Here is a 22,228-nt window from a genome sequence, read left to right on the forward strand (position 1 = left end):
CAGATTTATAAAAGTAACATGTAGGGATTCAGAAAATGGAGTTTTCACTTTTGATGGAGGGGGTGATCAGGGAGATTTAACAGAGGCAAGAGTTGAGCTGGGTCAGGAAGGTTGGTAGAAGAAAATTAGCTGGAAGGGTAACTGCAGAGAGGTGCTGGGATTCTCAGTCTGGCCCCGGCTTTTGCTTCCAGATGCATTATCTTCTGCGTATTCCAGACTAAATTATGTTCTCTGAAGCGCATACATGTGTCTGGCACATAGCAGGCATGCCTCCAAGGTCTAGCTTCTACCACTTTCATTAAAGCCTCACTCAAGTGGAATTTATCACACTCCTCTGTATTAGCCCAGCTTTTGTTCAAATGACCTATTGCTTTTATTGTAGCTCAATAGAACCATTTTCCTTGCTCAATGGCGAATTTTTCAGACAGGGGTCTGGTTTGGCTCTGTATCTCTACACACCTAACTCAATGGTTTGCTCTTAAGTAATCAGGAAATTTTATTCAATTGAACTTGCTCCAAGGACATTAATATCACATGTTGGTATCATCTTAATGTCTCCATAAGTTTTAACTTTTGTGCACTGTTGTTTCCCTTACACCATCCTTGTGAAGTAGCTTTTTTTTTTACTTAAAAAACTTATAGATGAGGAAACTCAGAGGGTGTATTTGCCCAAAGTCATGCAGCTAAGTGTCGAAACCAAGCAAGGCTCTTTAAACTTGAAATCCACTACTTCATGCATTATACTGGGTCCCTGTGGCATCAGACAGGTAGGAATAAAATGCACTTATGCTCAGAGTTCTAGTTTTCTCATTTGTAAATGGGAATAGTTCTGATTTTATGGGGTTGTGAGGACCTTTAAATGATGAAATATGTGAAGTCCCTGTAAAAATGCTTAGCATTTAGTGGGCAATGGCTGGTTCCTTGTCATCAAGCTTCTGATTCATGTGGACATAAACAAATGAGGTATCCAGTTCTGGGGTGTAGTGGGAAATGTATGGATTATGAAGACAGGAATGCCCTTCTCTAACCTCTTATAGGTTGTCTGAGTCATATTTTAAGAAAATGTATAAGGCAATAAATATCTTGTAAATACTTAAGATTTAGCATGCCTCCTCCCCACCTTGCATCCTTGTCATATCCTTTTCCTGCCTAGAATTTGTCAAATGCAGAGACCCCTGTTTGTGTGAATTGTCCAGCTTTGAGGCCAGAGATTGGTTGAATAAAATCTCCAAGGCTGGGGTCTTAAAAAACCTAACCAAACCACAAATTCTCTCAGATTGTGACTTAAAATAACCATGTGGAGGGACGTGACACATTAAAATCAAGAGGTGTGGGGAACGGGAGCCCATGGATGGTAGTTGATTCCAATCACGGGTAAATCAGTGATATCTAAAATCTTTTTCCCCGGGAAATACTCTTGGGATTTCTTTGAACTACTTAACTCCCAAGTTAGTTGCATTTTAAAATGAAAATGATTTCAGCTTTGATCTGCTTGTGGTGAATAGGTGGAGGGGTCAAATTCGAATCTTCCTCTGCCTAGGTACCCGCCGCTGCTCAATAGCCCGCGCTAGCTGCCGAGGGTACGCTAAGGCCCGGGGTGGGCCAGTGGGTGAGCCAGGCGAGAGGGTGCACGTCCTAGGCTGGGGGTTTCCTTCCTCAGCCCCCTGAGGAAGGAAACCCCCTCTGAGACAGACCCGGAGTTGGCTTTTGGGCCTTTCTTCCCGCTCGGGGCCTCAGTAGGGCGGTGCGCAGCCCAAGAACTAGACCTGCGCGGAGAGCTGTGCGCCAGTGCCGGAGACCCCCGCCTCCTTTTGCGCTGACTTCCTCGCGCCTCTCCCCAGTGGGGCCCCGGCGGGGCGCCAGACCTACGGACCCTCGCTCATTCGCCCCGCCCCTCCCTGCGAGGCCTTGGTGACTTCCACTCTCCCCCTACTTTAGAGAGCCCTGCCCCCTCCTCGAAGACTAAAGACTGTTCTCCCGTGCCCACCCCTTCCCTCAACGTTGAGTGAGCGTGCAGTCTTCTCACCTCGACCCCCGCCCCATTGTTTCTGGACGCCTCTAATAGCTTCGAACGTAGCCCCTCCCCCCATTGGGTTTACTACCCCATACGGATTTAACTGGTGCACAGGGGCCCCCAGAACCAAAGGAGGGGGCACCCCTGAACCCTTTCCCCAAAGTGTCTTTTCAAGGGTCTCCCCAGCTTCGTTCTCCTATCCCACCCCGGGGTAGCAGTCCATTCAGGTTCGTTCTTTCTGTCTTGCTCCCTCGCTGTCTCCCCCCTCGCCCATTCTCCCAGCTCTCCATCTATAAGCCCCCTCCTTAGAGTGGGTCCACCTCTTTCTCTCCCTTTCCCTCCTCCCCCTCCCCTCCCCCTTTACTCCCCTCCCCCCCCACAATGCAGTTCGCGGCGCGGCGGACATGGCGGTGGAGTCCTGAGCTCGTCGTGTCCCGGCCTCCAGTGGCGGTGGCGGCGACAGCGGCAGCTACGGCAGCGACGGCAGCCGCAGCGGGAGGCGGAGGCGGAGCGGGAGCCATTGAGATGAGGAGGCGCCGCGCGCGCCTGTAGCTCGCAGGTACGGAGGTTCCGGCTGCTGCGAAGCACCCGGCGCCAAGGGGGTGTGCTCGGCGAAGGCCGGGCCGCCCCCTGTTCGCCCTCAGGTGCCGCGCCTCGCAGGTGTCCGAGGCCCAGCCCGAGTGCTTCTCAGCTGCTCCCTTTGGGCCCGACACTTCTTTTCTTTGCAGGAATGGGCTTTGGGTATCCAGCGGAAGGCAGGGATAAGGGAGGTAGGGGCGGCGGCCTGGGCGGCCTGAGCGGCCTGAGCAGGACATTGGGGCGCTTTAGGGCCAAACTCCGCTGAGAGGCTGGGGCTCTCCGAAACCTGTAGACCTGGGAGGCAGATTTTGAATTAATGGAACTGGCGTGAGCTTTCTTGGATCCAGTATGATTCCTGTCTTGTGTGCCTTTTCTTTCACTCCCTGCTTAGTTATAGACGTTCATATGTAAAAATATACACGCGTATATAATACATCATAAATATTTTCTCTGGGCTCGCCCCTGTTGGAGAAGGCAGAAGTGTATGTGGATTTCATTTCTTGCTCACCCGCCTTCTCTCTCCCCGCCCCCCAGTGGAATGGTGGTAATGAACGCGTTTGACGTGGGAAACTGTGAGATTCTTATTTGTAAACAGTCCTCACCGAGTATGTTGCACGCCTCCACGAGAGGTTTCAGGTCCTTTCGGTACCCGGATTGCAAAAGGAGGAGATATTTAGACCCGAAAGAAGCACATTAGTGGGACTTCGGGTCGTGCCTGAATGGGATGGATTACTGTTATTTTAACAACGTTGATTAAACATTTTCTTTTCAGATTTTTATCAAATCTTTAATCAGACGAATTTGGTACCTTGCACAAGGTCTTAGTTTCGGTATACCATGTTTGTTCATTGTCATTCAAATATTTTGATGTTTCACTCCTTTTGTAATCTTAGTGTCCAGAAATGCAGTTCGAATTGTGTATTGTTGGCATCCAGTAATTAATTAGCTGGAGTGGATCAGATTACCTTTGGTTTCCAAAGATTAACCCCCCGCTCAAGTCTTATAGTAGTGAAATGTGTAATACTTGGTGGAACAGAGCATATCCTGTTTGTTTTTAAAGTAATGAGAACTATTAGGTAATAAAATTGGATAATATCAGTTGGATATGATACTTTAGAGAGAATGCCATACCAATGTGGGGAATTGTGGGATGGTTTTTTTTAAAAAGTTGACTTTTTTTTTGGTTAGTATCAGTCAGCATGTTCTGCATTTAAGTCAGTTGTATGCCGAAATTTTCTTCATGCTCAGAACACTTGTATGCCTCCTTAGATATCGCTGCACTACACTCATCCCTGTGCTGATTAGTCACAACTTGTAAAATTATGAAATATTGATTCATTTAGAAAGCTGTGCTTAAGATAATGACTTCACTAGTGTTTAGTGTGCTATAATGCTTCATAAATAAAATTTAACGAGTGCTTCTTAAAAACCATATAACTTGAGGAAAAGAAGAATTTTAAGTCATTTACACTTTAAAAATATTTACTATAAACAAAAGAAAGTTGTTTTTTAAAAAAAGCCCTTTTAGATAAATTTTCCTGCTGGTAGCAATTTTTCATTTGATTAGTGTGGCAAAGGAAAAAAGCTTCCTTGAAATAATACAGTAGCAGAAGTGAAAGTTATTGACATTTAATATTTAAGTCTAGCAAATATCCAAATACAAAAAGAAAACGAAAATCTTTTCATTGTTCTAGGTCAAGTTGTTAGTATACAGATAAATTAAGATGTTCAATTTTGTAAATCCTAAATCACACCTCGAATTACATTTATTTTTAGATAATTTAGCTAGAAGAGTACAGTGTTCATATTATAATTTTAGACCTTTTAAAATAAAAATTTATAATTGTAATATCTCTGATTAATAAAACATTATTTAAAGAGAATTTTTACTCTTAGAACAGATCTATTTTAGTAAGAATAATTAGAGAATTTTTTTGACCTCAAAGTTAACCTTGACATGCATAATAAACACCATTAATTATGTTGTGTTCTTTATAGAATGTCAAATCGGGATCTGTGGGTAGAGAAAGGTGTTTGAAGTTATTTTCTACAGAGTTTCTGGTCTCAGAGAAACATTAAGCAAGAATACCATTAAGTTTTGTTTATTCTTAAAAAAATCAGATCAGTTTGATACAACAATTCAGTGAGTTGTATTACTTTCTAAAGTAAACTACAAGTGCTTGAATTTGTAATATAATGTTATGAAATTCAAATAAAGTTATTACTGTAGATAGAATTACGTTCTAAAAAAGGATAGTTCTAAGAGGACCCAAAACAAGCAAGGGAAAAAGACACTGTAATGTAAAGCTGGAATGTAGACATTTTCTTCTTAATTTTAGACAAATTGGCATTGTTTACACTAAACTAAGTTTTAATTTTAGAATCCTAGATAATTGCATAATTTGGGGAAATGTGTAAAAACCAGCATGTCTTCAACTCTTTCTAAAAGACCCAAAAAGAAGAAAAGGTATGTAAATGCAAAGATGAACAGCTTAGATTTTTTCCCTCTTAAGTGAGAGATTTAATTTGGATGATGTTACAGTTTCCAAATTATTTTCATATCAAATGATCTTATTGGGTGTCCATAATTATCCTGTGAGTTAAAGAGGGAGAGAAAAGGGAACTAACATTTCTTTGAGTGTCTGTTTTGTTCCAGGTATTGTGTATTTTTTTCCCACTTGTTCAATGTAACAGTCCTATGAAACCTGTTTTGTATATGATGAATGTCTGACTCAGAGGTTAAGTAATTTGCTGAAGATCATAGAGTTAGTTAGAAAGATTCAAAGCAGCTCTGTGCTCCTGCTATTATATAGGCCATGTTGCTTCTCTGATGTATCAAGTATTCTCTTAATTTTATAGGAGAAACTGCTTAAGGTAGCTCATTTATTCATCATTTAGTCATTCATTTCATCAAATATTTGCATTTCCTTGGTACTCCATATTAGGTGCACCTAGGTTTTAGAGGTAAAGAATTATTGAAGACAATCTCTCAGGGAACTCAATCTCTATATAATACATGTAAATTACAACACTCTAGATCAGCAATATTCAACCTTTTTCATCTTATGGCACACATAAGCTAATTACCAAAATTCTGTGGCACACCAAAAATATTTTTTGTCAGTCTGACAAAAAAATTGGTGTAATTTTGATTCATTCACACCAGATGGCTGTTGTTGTATTGTTATCTTTTTATTTGGTAATCTAAGGGAAAAGAGGTCTGTGTCCCTGTCTAAATAGTGAGGTATTACATGTTTTTTGTTTTTGTTTTTGAAGATTTTATTTATTTATTTTAGAGAGAAGGAAAGGGAGGGGGAAAGGGAGGGAGAGAAACATGGATGTGAGAGAAACATCCATGGATTGCCTTTCACGTGCACCCCAACCCGGGACCAGGCCTGTAATCCAGGCATATGCCCCAACCAGGAATCAAACTGGTGACCTTTCCCTTTATGGGAGATGCCCAACAAACTGAGCCACACTGGCCAGGGCAAGTATTGCATGTTTTAAAAATTCTTGAGGCACACAAATGTGCCTGTTGTCACTCACCAGTTGATGCCCTAGATTATAGGAATTCAGAGGGAAGAAGCTGACTTTTGAAAGATAGATAGGAGTTTGCTAGGTAGAGAAGGAGATAAACTGTAGGTTGTTCCAATGGTAAGGAATAAAATCCAAAGATAAGTTGTTTTGGGGCTTGGTGTGTAGGAAAAGGGAGAAATTCAGTGTGTCAGGAATTGAAGATTTATGGATAGAGCAGTGAGAGAAATGGTTGGAAGTAACAGATTGTGAAAATTACTGTGTATGTTAAATTAAGGCATTTGGCTTTTTATCTTGTAAATTGAGATCAACAAGTGAGATAGACAGTGGTTGAGCTGTGATTAGAGGTCTGTATTCTGACTCCTACTTCAGTATTTCTTTCTCTTGGTTTTCCTTACCAACAAGATTATACCTGTTTTCAGTGGATTAGTCAGGCCATCTTTTCCATGCCACTCTCCTCTCTGCTCTGTATTCCACACTGGTTTTCTTTGAGAATTCTGCCATCCAAATATCTCTGTAAGAATTTGTAATATATTAGAAGGTTCTGTTCAGATAAAAATACCTTTGGGAGAAATCACCTTGTTATTACTGAGTAAGTTTTTTCACTCCTTGGCCTGGGTTAGTTGACTACTTTCTAGTATAGCACTAGAAAGCAATAGGATAAGGCATTGGGGACTGTGGGCTGGAAAGGAGAAACATTCACACAAGCTCAATGTTCTTCAGGAAACTTGAGGGAGGTCCTGATCTTTACACAAAGTAACCTATACTTTCAGAAAGAAATAGGTATGTTTGTAGGCACACAGTAATCTGGTAGTTTTAAATGGGTATTTGATTTACAATGCCAATAGATAATTTTCTGCATAGTTACTCTGTGATCATTTCTTTCTAAAGATCTTAGTAGCAGTAGGTCAGTCCTCAACGACTATTTATGTTATCATTTATAGGTGAGGAAAGTAAGTGCAGAAGGGTTAATTAACCCTTGGACAAGATCTCAAAGCTGGTTTGCTGCAGAGTTAGGATTTGAACTCCAGGTGTCTGAGTCTAGAATCAGAGCTCTTAACCACTATACTGTGTTGCATCTCAATTTTAGGTTGTCAAACCTTAGTGTGCAGAGGGTGTTAAATTCAGTGTAATTACATAGATTGTCAAAAAATATTTTGTAAGAACCGAAAGTATGACTTGTGAATAATAATTAAATCAGATTGCACTTTGTCAGTCTGAGCTATATACTGTACTTTAATTAATTGTCATTAAAATTGATCAGTCATTAAGTATTTAATCTCTGATCTTGTCCATTTCTCTTGAATATGTACCCTGGAGTGGAAATGCTGTGTGTTTTGATATATTTATGTTTTCCCTTATGAGAACCTACCAAACTGTTTTTTCAGGAGGCTGCACCAATTTCTGTTCCTGCTAGTAAGGTATGAAGGTCTTAATTTTTCTACATCCTTACCAACACTTGTTATTATTCATCTTTTAAATTATAAGCTTCCTAGCAGGTGAAGTGGTATGTCATTGTGGTTTTGATTTGCATTTCCCCAATGACTAATGATACTGAACACCTCTTCATATGCCTGTTGGCTATTTGTGTATCTTATTTGGAGACATGTTTATTTACTATCCTTTGACCACTTAAAATTTGGGTTTTCTTGTAAGTTCTCTATATATTTTGGATACTAGATCCTTATTATGTATATGATTTGCAAAATTGTCCTGTTATGGGGCTATTTTAACTTTTTAATTAAAAATGTATAATATTACCATTTTAACCAATTTAAGTGTACTTCAGTGACATTAGGTGCATTCATATTGTGCAGCCATCACCACAACCCCTGTTCAGAATTTTTATCGCTTTCCCAACCAGAACTCTGTACCCATCAAGTAGTAACTCCCCATATCCTTTTCCCCTCAACTCCTAGAAACCAATGTCTACTTACTGTCTTTATGAATTTGACTATATATAGAATCATACAATACTTGTTCTTTTCTGGCTTATTCCATTTCAATGTCTTCAGAGTTCTTCTATGTTGTAACATGTGCCAGAATCTTCTTTCTTTTTAAGGCTAATAATACTCTTGTTATACTTATACATCACACTTTTTTATTCATTCATCTGTTGATAAACACTTGGGTTGTTTCCACTTGCTGGCTGTTGTGAATAAGACTGCTGTGGATATGGGGATCTAAATACCTGTTCAAGTCCCTGCTTTCATTCTTTGGGTATATCCCCAGAAGTGGAAATGTTGGATCACATGGGTAAATCTACATTTAATTTTTTTAAGGAATATTGTTCTTTCAATTTTCTTTAGTATGTTTTTGAAAGTGCCAAAGTTTTCAATTTTGATAAAGTCCAATTTAGCTGTTTTGTTTTTGGTTGCCAGTGCTTTGGGAGTCATAACTAAGAAATTATTGCCTAATCCAAGATTACAAGGATTTACATCTATGTTTCCTTTAACAATTTTATAGTTGTAGTTTTGATTTAGTTCTTTGATCCATTTTGAGTTTATTTTTGTATGTAGGTTGAGGGAGAGGCCCAACTTCAATCTGTTGCATGAGGCTATCCATTTGTCCCAGCACTATTTCTTGACAAGACTATTCTTTCCCTTGTTGAGTGATTTTGGCATCCTTGTTCAAAATCAGTTGACTGTAAATGTCTGTGTTTATTTCTGGATTCTCAGTTGATTCTGGATTTTCCATTGATCTCTTTGTCTAGCCATAGATAAGTACCACCCAGTCATGTTTACTGTAGCTTTGTAGTAAGTTTTGAATCCTGAAGTGTGAATCTTCAGTTTTGTTCTTTTTCAAGATTGTTTTGGCTAGAGTCCCTTCCAATTTGATATAAGTTTTAGGATCAGTTTGTCAGTTTCTGTCAAAAAAAGAAAAAGGGAGGGGGGAGCCAGAGTTTTGAAAGAAATTGTGATCATTTGGGGAGTATCATCCTCTTAATATCAAGTTTCTTAGTTCATGAATATGAGAGATTTTTCTATTTACTTTAATTTCCTTTAAATTGTGAGGGAAACCTCATCTGGAGGAGTCCTCCTGGTCTCAGATGAAATGAGTTTGGCCTGGACACAATCCGTTGGGGGACTGGCGGGACTGGCGGGACTGGCGGGACTGGCGGGACTGGCGGGACTGGCGGGACTGGCGGGACTGGCGATTCCCTCCAGTGGAGAATGCCTCCAGCCCTTCCTCAAAAGGGCTTTTGGCTTTTATTGAGATGGTATGCGCAGGTGAATTCATAGCTTATCAGTCAATCAATGTCAAAAGGGTATAGTTACAGAAAACAGATATTATCTATAGATAACAATAGAAGGAACACAGAGATCTGCCTCAGGTCAGAGTCTGTTAGACATGCTAATCATTAAGGCATGGATCATGGATTTAGGAATTTACTCCCCTATGTTTTGAACTTAAACATCTAGTTTATACCAACAGGACTATACAAAGCAAAGCAAACTTCAAAGGGTACAATGCATTCTTCAGGCCTGATTTCCCACAGGGTGCTTCGGTGCTGGCATTGGGTCATGTCTGCCTCCTACATTCTTGGTTTTCCGGTCAAGTCTTAGAAGCCTTTTTCAAGGCCTTACATGTGCTGGGCTGTAGTCTCCGATATCACACAAAGTGGTCCCCAACAAAATTGGCCTTCACCTATTTATTACAACAATTTTTTGTAATTTTCAGTGTACAAGTCTTATACTTTTGTTAAATTTATTGCTAAGTATTTTATCTTTTGATGTTATTATAAATAAAATTATTTTCTTAATTTATTTTTTGGTATTTCTAGTATATAGAAATACAACTATTTTTGATATCGATCTGGGATAGTAACCTTGCTGGACTCATTTATTAGCTCTACTATTTTTTGTGGATTCCTTAGGATTTTCTATGTAAGATTGACATCATCTTCAAAAGTTTTACTTCTTTTCAGTCTGGATGCCTTGTATTTTCCTTTTCTTGTCTAATTTCCCTGGTTAGTACAATGTTGTATAGAAGTGAAAACAGCAGATATCTTTGTCTTGTTTCTGCTCTTAGAGGAGAAAACATTTAGTTTTTTACCATTAAGGTCACCTGTGGGTTTTCTTAGATGTCTTTGTCAGATTGAGAAAGTTTTTTTCTATTTCTAGTTTGTTGAGTTGTTTGTTTTTTTTTTAATCATAAAGGGGTGTTAGATTTTATCAAATGCTTGTTTTTTTGTCTATTGGGATGGCTATGTGATTTTTGTCCTTTTTCCTACTGATACGGTGTGTTACATCAATTGATTTTCATATATTGAACCAACTTTACATTCCTGGAATAGATACCCCTTGTTTCTGGTTTATTATCCTTTTGTTGCTGGATTTGATTTGTTTGTATTATTTTTTTGAGGATTTTTTACATCTGTTTTCATAAACAGACATTGGTCTATAGTTTTTCATGATGTCTTTGGTTTTGGGTAATACTGATCTCATAGAATGAGTTAATAATATATTCTTGTATTTGAAAAACTTCTGTTTTAAAATCTAATGATATAAATATCAATATTTATAAACCACAAAAAGTTTTTTCAGTTTTTGGTAATTTTTAATAGAACAAATAGATCCTGAAATAAGAAAGTTTGAGAACCACTGATTTAGATTAATGGAGCAAAAATTGGAAGTCTTGTTTGTTGTTAGGCATAAACCACTTTCATTTGTGTCATTTTAGGCAAGTCATAAACTCAGTGCCTCATTAATGTGTAAAATGAAAACATGACAAGACTGTTAACTTTGCAAATGCATGAAGATAATGAATGCACATACTAGACATGTATTAGCTGATGCTACATCATCAAAATTTTTTTAAATTTTATATACCTGTAATTGTATTGAAAATACCATTTTGTGTTAAACTTTTTTTCATCACTTCTACGTATTTTTTTATTGCAAGAATCTTTAAAACAATATAAAAGCTTTGGGACTTTATATAGGAGCTTGTGGTATTGTTATGTGACAGTGTCTTGAATTATGTCATACAAATAAAAATTTGTTAGTTTGTATTTAAAACTTGTACTTAAGCTTTCTGTGATAGTACCAGTTTTAAACCAGTGATTTTTAATATATGAGAGTTTTATATTTCCTTAGGAAGGCATTTCATAATCACTTTGGAAAGCTTGATAAACCACTCAGTTATCACCTGACCCCCACCCCATTCTTGTGTTTCTATTTGTTTTTGTTGGGAATGTATTCTATTTTTCAGATTCATTAAAACAGAAAAAAGATTGAGAACCATTATTCTAAATCCTTTCAGGGATGTAGCTTATTCTTCTTTCCTCTTCTAAAATTATTCTTCCGTTGAGACTGATGCCTGCTGACTATATTTCTTATCCTATTTTATCATTTCAGTCTAGGAATCTCCAGGTCACTCCCCTGTATTTACTGATACCTTGGTCATTCTTGACATCATATTGGGCAATTGAAAGCATAATACTTGAAGGTCATCTAGCACCTTAACTTTATTTTTCCTTAATTTCTGTGTTCCAGTGCTGTTCACCTTTACTTTTCTTGATACACCTACTCATATGGTTCAAAACCAGTTCTACTTCTGACCAAAATCTCCTAAATATCTATATGTTCATTTTTTCTTATTTCTTTAGTTTTCTGATCTATTCCTGATCTCTCCGTATGTAGTCTCTTTTTGGCTTTATCCTTCCCCCAACTGGTACCATTACTGTTGTGCTTCCTTACCCTATTGAAATATTCATTCTGTCATTCCCCTACCCAGTATGAATTTAAATATTTGCAAATAGTATAAACTAGTAGACTGGAGTTTTATATGTTTAGTTAGTTCCTTATCACAGCTTGGCAGTGTTACAGATTTCTTTCCTATTCTTCACATGTGCTGTTTTACCTCTGTCTTAAGCCCTCTGCTGCCCTCTGCTTTTCTCACTTGGTGCTGGCCTTCTGTTTCATAGAACAGTATTATAAAATTTCTGTTTCTTGAAGTTCTTTGAGATACGTACTGATAGGTGGTCCTAGCAAAAGAGGCTTCTTTAGTCAAATAGATGTTGTAAATTATATCTCTTAGGTTTACCATGCTTATTAGCGTATTGAAGAGTATGAAAGGTCCTTCTGGAAAGAAACCCATTTAACTTTAAAACAGCCTCACCCCCTCCCCAGCCTGACCTAAATGACTTGTGATTAGGCCCCAAATAACCTTCTAATGCTTTTTACTATTACTGATAATTACTAGTATTTACTTTACTGACTTGTCCTTTTCTTCACCACTCTGTCTTCCTGCTCTGCTGAAGTTGACCTAAAACAGAAATGGTGCCACAGTTCTGCTTATAAATAAATGTATGGCGTTTTTTCCCTAAAGTCTTAAGTTCTACTTGGTATACAAATGTGAACACCACATTCCCAGTTCATCTGCTGTGTTCATCATTATGCATGCTATTTTATGGTCCTGAAAACTTGTCAGGTTTAGAAATACATTTTGTTTAATACATAAAGTCTTTATCTATTAGAACTATTCCTTCTCTCTCTCTCAAGAGGGACATTCTTTCTTAGCTCAACTATTATTTCCATGATGAACTTTTCTTAGTTTCTTTCCTCAGGGTTTCCTTAGAATGTGTCACATAAAATTGTCATTATTTGTTTAAATGATTATCTCCCCTTTTAAACATGAGCCCATATTTATTTTCATATCCCCAGCTTTTAACTCAGCACCTTATATGTGAATCTTGACAAATAATTTTTGTTAAAATTTTGCAATAGCAGGAAAAGAGTGCTACTAAGGTATTATTAAAATACAAAGCTACCAGAATATATAGTTATATGTTACTAAAACCTGTCATATTCTTTTATTTACTTTTTAATATCATTCTAAATAATTAAAAATTTCAAGTTATTAAGCATGAATTTTACTGCTCATCTTTATATTATATATGCCAATTTTAAATGCAAATGTAAAAGTATGTAACTCTTATGTGGAATTACTAGTATTTCATACCTTGAATATACATATTTCATTCTTATCAGAAGAGTGGTGATACTGCACAAAACTTACACAACTGTTTTTATTTTACTTCTTTTTTAAAAAAGAATTAATTAATTGATTAATTTGGAGAAAAAGGGAAAGGGAGGGAGAAAGGGATAGATACACCAATGTGTGGTTGCCTCTCCCGTGCCCCCTACTGGGGACCTGGCATGGGCTCTGACTGGTAATCAAGCGACAACTCTTTGGTTCACAGGCTGGCACTCAATCCATTGAGCAGCACCATCCAGGGCTATTTCACCTCTTTTATTTGTACATTTTACCAACACTTTCTACCTTTGACTTTGGCAGGACTGAAAGGAGAAGGAACTGTGGCTTGCTGTATCTTTCCCTTTCCTTCTCTGTCATCACTTTGAGCATAAGGGGTCCGTTAATACCAAGGATTTAACATGAGTAAGAAAAGATATGATACATTTTTTCATCATTCATGGTTCTTAGGATAGCATTGCCTTTCTTCTGTGTTTGAAACAAGTTCTGATTCAAACAGAAAATATGGCTTCTTGGGCTTTCTCTTTCCCTGCTTGCTTAGTTGTGCACAGCGTGCTTGCCTTATACTCACTTTGAGTCTGGCTTAATTCCCGCACAGCATGGATCCACTAGAAATCTGTACTTAATGGGTCATCACCAAAGCTATGTGAGAATGAAGTGGAAAGGAATGGCTGACATGCAGTTTAAATGTATCTTCTCTGTTCGTGTGCATGTTGCATTGTCTCATGAGACTTCATTCCAAAACACAAATTTAAAGATAAAATTAAGACTCTCAAGATGGTGACAGCAGAGCTTTAAATCAAGCACAGGGTCTTTCTGAATATGGAGCCCCTGTGTGACTGCATAGATCATGTGTCTTTGAAATCAGTCCTGAACAAAAGGATTAGTAATATGCATTGAGACAGGCTATCATAGTTCATCTTGTACTAATGTGGTAAGCATTAATAGGTACTACCTTATTTTGAAGCACTCTGAGGGTTCCTACTGCCTTGAAGTTAGGTGCAGCAAAGTGACTTGTTTTGGTAAATGAAACGGGAGCAAAGGTGATCAGTGCTGTTCCCTCTTCCCCTGTTTTGCTAATAGTGGGTGGTAACACAAGGTTAAAGCAGTTTGGAATGCTGAGCCAGTGTAGGAAAGACAGCCTAGGACAGTCACAGAGGATTTTGCAGGAGTTGATAAATCAACTTATGTTGTGATCAGCATTTGTTATTATAACATAATGTGGCCCATTCTGAGTAGTAGAGTTTGTGAAATTTCAAAATGAGTGTGGTATAGAAGCTCAAGCCTTATATAGGACCTTAGTGGAGTCCTATCACCTATGGGACCTAGTAGGTATCCCCAACAAACAAGTGAATCCACCAGAAACCCATTCGGTATATTATTATAAGTAAATACCCAGGAGCTGCTTGATAATGAAGAGCTTTTTAGTATATCTTTCATCACAGAAATCTTTATGTAGAGAGCTATTTCTTGATCATTTATTTATAGGGAAGAGGAGGAAAATGTGGCTTCTGTACTTTGGGAATCCAGATTAATCTTTACATCTCATTAGGAAAAAACCCCCAAACAACTGGCAGTCTCAGGCTGTTTAACAAATTGCTTGTGAGTAAAGCTAATTTATACTTCCTTTGACCATTGCTATTGCTGTTCAAGATTCTAATGTATATTGGAATGGCCAAAGAAGTTTACCAACTGAACAAAGAATGAAAAGGCTGGAATAACCAAAGACTCCTAGATAATCAAGTTGTTTGTTAGCATCTAGATAATTCAGTTTAGAAACCCAATTTATTAAAAAAACTGGCTTTAAGAGGGGGCCAGTTTCACTTGCCTTTGATCATAGAAAATTCTGTCAGTTGATTTACCCATATAAAAAGTTAGGTTTTTTTAAACCTTTAGTTGTTTTATAGAGTGACTGAACATTTAAAATATGAGCTCCATGATACTTCATATAAGCTTAATGCACATTATTTTGATTAACATGTTTTTGAGTTAAAAATTGTTTATTGATTTAAAATATACATAACAAAATTTACCTTTTAAATCATATTTCTGTACAACTCATTGGCTTTAGTACCTTCACAATGTTGTGTAATCATCATCACTGTCTGTCCACAGAATGTTTTTTATCATCCCAAGCAGAAACTTTGTACCTATTAAGCAATACTCCCCATTCCCCCTGCCCCCACAGCCCCTTATAATTTCTGTTCTGTTTTCTGTTTCCATGAATTTGCTTATTCCAAGTATCTTATATAATTGAATCATAAAATATTTGTCTTTTTGTGACAGCTTATTTCATTTAGCACAGTGTCTTCATGGTTCATTCATGTTGTAGCATGTATCAATTTCCTTTTAATGGCTGAGTATGTGTGCTTGTATACCACATTTTAGGTATCTGTTGATAGATAGTTGTCTTGCTTCTACCTTCTGACTATTATGAATGATACTGCAGTGAACACAGGAGTACACATATCTGAAGTTCCTGCTTTAATTCCTTTGGCTATGTGCCTAAGAGTAGAATTGGTGCATCATGTGGTAATGCTATGTTTACGTTTTTCAGGGGCTGCAGAACTGGTTTTTACATTGGCTGCATCATTTTATTTCCACCACCAAGTTCATGAGGATTTCAATCTTGTCCCCACTTCACCAATAATTGTTATAGTCTTTCTTTTGCTAATCCTAGTGGGTATGAAATAGTATCTTATTGTAGTTTTGATTTGTATTTCCCTAATGAGTAATGTTGGTAAATATCTTTTCATGTATTTATTGACCATTTCTTTATCTTTGGAGAAATGTCTGTTTAAGTCTTTTGCCTATATGTAAAGTGGGTTTCCTGGCTTTTTGTCATTGAGTTGTAGGGATTCTTTATATATTCTGGATAATAGACCCTCATCAGATATGTGATTTTCAAATATTTTCTTCCATTCTGTTGATTGTCTACATTTGCTATTTTGGTAGTGTCCTTGCTATAAACAGAATTTTTAATTTTTAAAAATTGAGACATAATTGAATATACTATTAGTTTCAGGTTTATAGCATAACAATTTGATATTTGTATATATTACAAGATGATCACAATAAGTCATACTAACATCCATTACCACACATAGTCACAATCTCTTCTCGTAATGAGAAATTTTACTACTTACTCTTAGCAACTTTTAAATACATACATAGTACAGTATTATTTAGTCATCACACTCTATATTACATTCTTAGGACTTATTTAATGACTAGAAGTTTGTACCTTTTGACCATTCCCTGCCAACCATGTCTAACAACTACCGGTTTCTTCTCTGTGAGTTCAGTTTTTGTTTTAGATTCCTCATATCTCAGATACCTCATATGGTATTTGTCTTTCTCTGTCTGACATATTTTACTTAGCATAATGCCCTCAGAGTCCATCCATATTGTTGCAAATGGCAAGGATTTATGTATTTATTTATGGATTTATTTATTTATGGATTTATTTATTTTAAAATTTTATTTTACTTTAAGATTCTATTTTATTTTTAAAGTATATTTTATTGATTATGCTATTACAGTTGTCCCATTTTTTCCTCCCCTTTATCCCCCTCTGCCTTGTACTCTCCCTTCCTCAAGCATCCCCCCCCCCCCCCCTTATTTCATATCCATGGGTTGCACATACAAGTTCTTTTGGCTTCTCCATTTCCTATACTATTCTTAATCTCCCTCTGTCTATTTTGTGCCTGCCAATTATGCATCTTATTCCTTGTGCCTTTTCCCCCATTCTCCCCTCTCCCCCTCCCCACTGATAACCCTCCATGTGATCTCCATTCCTGTGATTCTATTCCTGTTGTAGTTGTTTAGATTTTTTGTTTTTGTTTTTTTAGGTCCATTTGTTGATAGTTGTGAGTTTGTTGCCATTTTACTGTTCATAGTTTTGATCATCTTTTTCTGAGGTAAGTCCCTTTAACATTTCATATAGTAAGGGCTTGGTGATGACAAACTCTTTTAACTTTAATTTATCTGGAAAGCACTTTATCTGCCCTTCCATTCTAAATGAAAGCTTTGCTGGATGGAGTAATATTGGATGTAGGTTCTTGCCTTTCATGACTTGGAATACTTCTTTCCAGACCCTTCTTGCCTGTAAGATTTCCTTTGAGAAATCAGCTGATAGTCTTATGGGAACTCCTTTGTAGGTAACTCTCCTTTTCTCTTCCTGCTTTTAAAATTCTCTCTTTATCTTTGATCTTGGGTAACTTAATGATTATGTTCCTTGGTGTGCTCCTCTTTGGGCCCAATTTCTTTGGGACTCTCTGGGCTTCCTGGACTTCTTGGAAGTCTGTTTCCTTTACCAGCTTGGGGAAGTTTTCCTTCATTATTTGTTAAAATAAGTTTTCAATTTCTTGTTCTGTTCTTCTGCTTCTGATGCGTCTATGATTCGGATTATTGGAACGTTTATATTTATTCCAGAGGTTCCTGTACCTCTCCTCATTTTTTTTGGATCCTTGTTTTTTCATTCTGTTCCAGTTGGATGTTTTCTTCCTTTTGTTCCATATTGTTGATTTGAGTGCTGGTTTCCTTCCCTTCACTGTTGGTTCCCTGTATATTTTGCTTTATTTCACTTTGGGTAGCCTTCACTTGTTCCTTCATTTTAAGACCAAGCTCAATTAGTTCTGTGAGCATCCTGATTACCAGTGTTTCAAACTCTGCATCAGATAGGTTGTCTATCTCCTCATCTCTTAGCTCTTTTTCTGGAGTTTTGATACGCTTTTTCGTTTGTGCCATAGTTCTTTGTCTCGGTGCACCTGTCTAATTGTAGGGGGGTGGGGCCTTAGGTATTCACCCAGGCGAGGCAACTCTCTTTGCTGCATTGTGGCGCTGTCTTTGGGGGAGGGGTCAGGGAGGGAAGAATGCAACTGGTTTGTTAGGCTGTAGTCCCACTTCCCACCGAACTCTGTCCTGTGAGACTGGGAGTTTCTCCTGCCTTGGCAACACCCCTTGGTAGTTTATAGCTAGCTTGAGGCTTTAGTTTCCCTTTTCAGCCAGGCCCACTTGCTCAGCTGGTCTGGCTTGTTGTTGCCTCTGCATCCTTCCCTTGCCTGCAAGATCCTCGCCTTGCTGCGTGTCCTCTCCGCTCGCCCAACTTCCAGTCTCCATCCCTCCTCCTGGTCTGGTGAATGTTTCTTTAACTCCTTGGTTATTGGGGTTCCATGCAGTTTGATTTTCTGGCACTTCTGGTTGCTTATTGCTTTCAGATTGCTTATTATCTTCCTTTTGGTTGTGCGAGGAAGTGAAGGGTTTCTACCTAGCCTCCATCTTGGCGGGACCCACATATTTATAGTGTCCATACCAGTGTATATTCTCACAATTAGTGCACAATAGTTCCACTTTCTCCACATCCTTGATAGTACTTACTATCTTTCTTGTCTTTTTTTTTTTTTTTAAATAACAGCCATTCTAATACGTGTGAGGTGATGTTTCATTGTGGTTTTGGTTTGCATTTTCCTGATTATTAGTGATATGAAGCTCCTTTTCATGTACGTATTGGCCATCTGTATGTTGTCTTTGGGAAAATGTTCAGATTCTCTGCCCATATTTTAATCTAACTTTTTTTTTTTGCTGTTGAGTTCTTTATATATTTTGGATACATCCACTTATCTGATACATGATTTGCAAATATTTCCTGTTATTCTGTAGGTTGCCTTTTCATTTTGTTAATGGTTTCCTTTTCTCTGAACAAACTTTTTAGTTTGTTGTAGTACTACTTGTTTATTTTTGCTTTTGTTGCCTTTGCTTTTGATGTCAAATCCAAAAAGTCATTGCCAAGATGGGTGTTAAGGAAAATATGTTAATTTTTAATGAGGTTGATGAAATCCAATTTATTTTTTCTTTTGTTGTCTGCTTTTGATGTCATACTTAAGAAACTTGCCAAACCCAAGGTCACAAAAGTTTATAGTTTTCATATTTTGTGTGTAGTTTAGAGTATAAGGTATAGGTTTTTTTTTTTTTTTTAATTTATTTTTAGAGAGAAGGGAGGGGAAGGAGAAAGAGGGAAACATCAGTATTTCTCTACTGGGAAATGTCACCCTACTGGGTGCCCCACCTGGCCTGCAACCCAGACATGTGCCCCACTGGGAATTCGAACCAGCGATCCTTTGGTTTGCAGGCGGGGGCTCAATCCACTGAGCCACACCAGCCAGGGCAGGTATAGTGTTTGTATAGTTTTTAAATTTAGGTCTTTGATCCTTTTGTTTTTATCTTTCCATTTTTGAAAACATAAGTATACAGATTCTCTTCTTTCTTATTCAAAATTAACATACAGTATCCTGCTATGTACCATATTTTGTTGTATATAATGCATACTCTTTTTCCCAAATTTTTGAGGGAAAACTAAGGGTATGGTTATACATGGGTATAATGATTACATATGAGGGGTATAATAGTCCCATGTATAATGTGCACAAAAACATGGGTGTGCATTACACACAGGAGTGTGTTATACATGACAAAATATGGTATATTACTATTTTTCACTTCACACTGTATTTTCCCTCACTCCATAGCAAAATAGAGACTTTCTCTATTTTACAGCTGCATAGTAATATATTTTATGGTTTTGTGATAGTTTTTTTCTACCAGTTCCTTTTTGGTGGTCATTTGAGTTTTTTTCAGTCACTTGCTTTTACAATTAGTGCTTTACTAATTGTAAACCTTGTCTCAATTTTGAGTTATTTTTGTAGGTGTTGTAAGGTCAAGGTTGAACTTCATTTTTTGAAGTGGCTATTCAGTTTCCCAAGCACTATTTGATGAAAAGACTGTTTCTTCCATTGAATACTTTTAGTACTTTTGTCAAATCAGTTGACTGAGTATATGAGGGTTTATTTTTGGGCTTTCTGTTCCATTGATCTATATGCCCTGTTTTTATGCTAGTACCATACTGTTTTGATTACTGTAGCTTTGTAGTAAATTTTGAAGTCAAGAAGTGTGAAACTTTCAATTTTTGTTTTCTTTTTCTGGATTGTGTTGGCTATTTAGAGTGTTGTGAAATTCCTTATGAATTTCAGGGTGGGCTTTTCTATTTCTGCAAAAGATGCCATTGTTATTTTGATAGTGGATCTGTAGATCACTTTGGGTCCTATTGGCATCTTAACCATATTATAAGCAATATAAATTGTTTGCAATAATTGTAACTTACATGAAGGGAATAAGTGGGTTAGTACACAGTGGGCTGCAGTTCATGAATTATTCTCCGTTTCCAGCTTTCCGTGCCTTTGGGAAAGCAGCCTGAACAGTTTTGGGGGCTCTGGAGCTTAATAACAATACTCAGTAGGTTGAGTGATTAATTCTTTTAAGTGAATGATAAATACTGTAAAAGGCATGTCTCCCAGCCTCCATTCCCTTGTGGCTGTAGGATACATGAACTTAAAATACTCCTCCTTCCCAGCATCTCATTGGCAGTGAGATCAGAATTTGAAAGGGGAACAGCAAGGAAGAGGTAGGCAGGGAAAGTAGGCTGGAAGGAATCTATGAACATGGAATGTTCCATTTATTTAAGTCTTTTTTTTTTTAAGATTTCATTTATTTATTTTTAGAGAGGGGAAGGAAGGGAGAGAGACATTAATGTGTAGTTGCCCCTCAAGCGCTTCCTACTGGGGACCTGGTCAGCAACAGGCCTGTGCCCTGACTGGGAATCGAATCAACAAGGCTGCCATTCAGTTCACTGAGCCACACCAGCCAGAGCTCATTTCTATCTTTAATTTCTTTCAGTAAGTCTTGTAGTTTTCAGTGTACAAATTGTTGTCTCCTTGGTTAAATTTATTCTTCAGTATTTAATTCCTAATTTCTTCCATTCCAATTTTGGATGCCTGTTATTTCTTTTATTTTCCTAAGTGGTCTGGCTAGAAGTTCCAGTATATGTTAAATAGAACTAGCAGAAGCAGATATCTTTTTCTTATTCCTGACTTAAAACTTTACAGTCTTTTAATAGTGAGTCTGGTTTTATTGATAGCTCTGTTCCCTCCCTCCCTCCTCCCTTCCCCCTTCCTCCTCTCCCCCTCCTCTCCCCTATTACTAGTACTAGTTAATTGAATTTTTATATTACTAGTTAATTGAAATTTTTAAATCATGAAAACGTGATGGATTTTGTCAAACGCTTTTTTCTGCATCAGTTGAGATGCCCATATGTTTTTCTGTTCAATTTATTAATGTGGTATATATCACATTGATTTACTTCATATGCTGAACCAGCCTTATATTCTGAAGATAAATCTCTTGGTGATGGTGTATAATCCTTTTCATATGCTGTTCAATTTGGTTTGTGGGTATTTTGATGATTTTTGTTTTGCATGTATATTTATAGTATCTAGGTAATTCTGGCCTCATAGAATGGATTAGAGTGTTCCCTCCTTTTCAGTTTTTTTGAGGAAGAATTTGAGAAGGATTGATGTTAATTCTTTAAATATTGAGTAGACTTCGCCATTATAGCCTTTTGGTTCTTGTTTTTTTGGGGGGGGATTGATTAATTTAATATTTACTGGTTATAAGCGTGTTTGTAGTTTGTGTATTTGTAGGGATTTGCCGATTGTATCAAGGTTATCCAATTAGTGTACAGTTGTTCTTAGTGTTCATTTATTATTCTTATTTTAAAAATCATGTGAAGGTTCCTTTTATCATTTTAAAAAAGTGGGTAAAATATGAGTTTTCATTTGTCTTAAAGTATTTTCTAATTTCCCCGGTGATTTCTCAGACCCATTGGTTGGTTGTGCATTGTTTAATTTTCACATATTTGTGAATTTTCCAGTTTTTTTTGTTATTGGTTTGATTTCTAATTTTCTATTGTAATGAGAAAAGATACTTTGTATGTCTTCAGTCTTCTTAAATTTATTGAGTTGTTTTGTGGCCCAACATAGCAGTTCTAGAGAATGTTCCATGTGCATTTGAGAAGAATGTGTGTTCTGCTTATGATGGCTACACTCTTCTGAATATATATTAGGTTTATAGTGTTATTCAAACCTGTATTCCTTTATTGATTTTCTATCTAATTCCTCTATCAATTATTTTTTTAAGATTTTATTTATTTATTTTTAGAGAGGAGAAGGAAGAGAGAAAGAGGGAGAGAAACATCAGTGTCTGGTTGCC

At 37.3% G+C, this 22,228-nt stretch overlaps 1 protein-coding gene across 9 annotated transcripts in view; it reads left to right on the plus strand.

The window, feature by feature from the left end:
• The first annotated feature begins 2,412 nt into the window (after positions 1–2,412).
• Positions 2,413–22,228, plus strand: part of TUT4 (terminal uridylyl transferase 4) — a 124,325-nt gene continuing 104,509 nt past the window's right edge. For 8 of the 9 annotated variants that reach the window (XR_006787927.1, XM_045858442.1, XM_045858464.1 and 5 more), the window contains exon 1: positions 2,413–2,573. The gene's annotated coding sequence lies outside the window, so the exon portion shown is untranslated. Of the gene's footprint in view, positions 2,574–16,977; positions 17,047–22,228 lie in introns of all 9 variants that reach the window. The other variant, XM_045858432.1, reaches the window with a different exon arrangement.

This window comes from Phyllostomus hastatus, unplaced genomic scaffold, assembly GCF_019186645.2.
Source record: "Phyllostomus hastatus isolate PE091 unplaced genomic scaffold, TTU_PhHast_1.1 phas_contig_147, whole genome shotgun sequence".
NCBI lineage: Eukaryota > Metazoa > Chordata > Mammalia > Chiroptera > Phyllostomidae > Phyllostomus > Phyllostomus hastatus.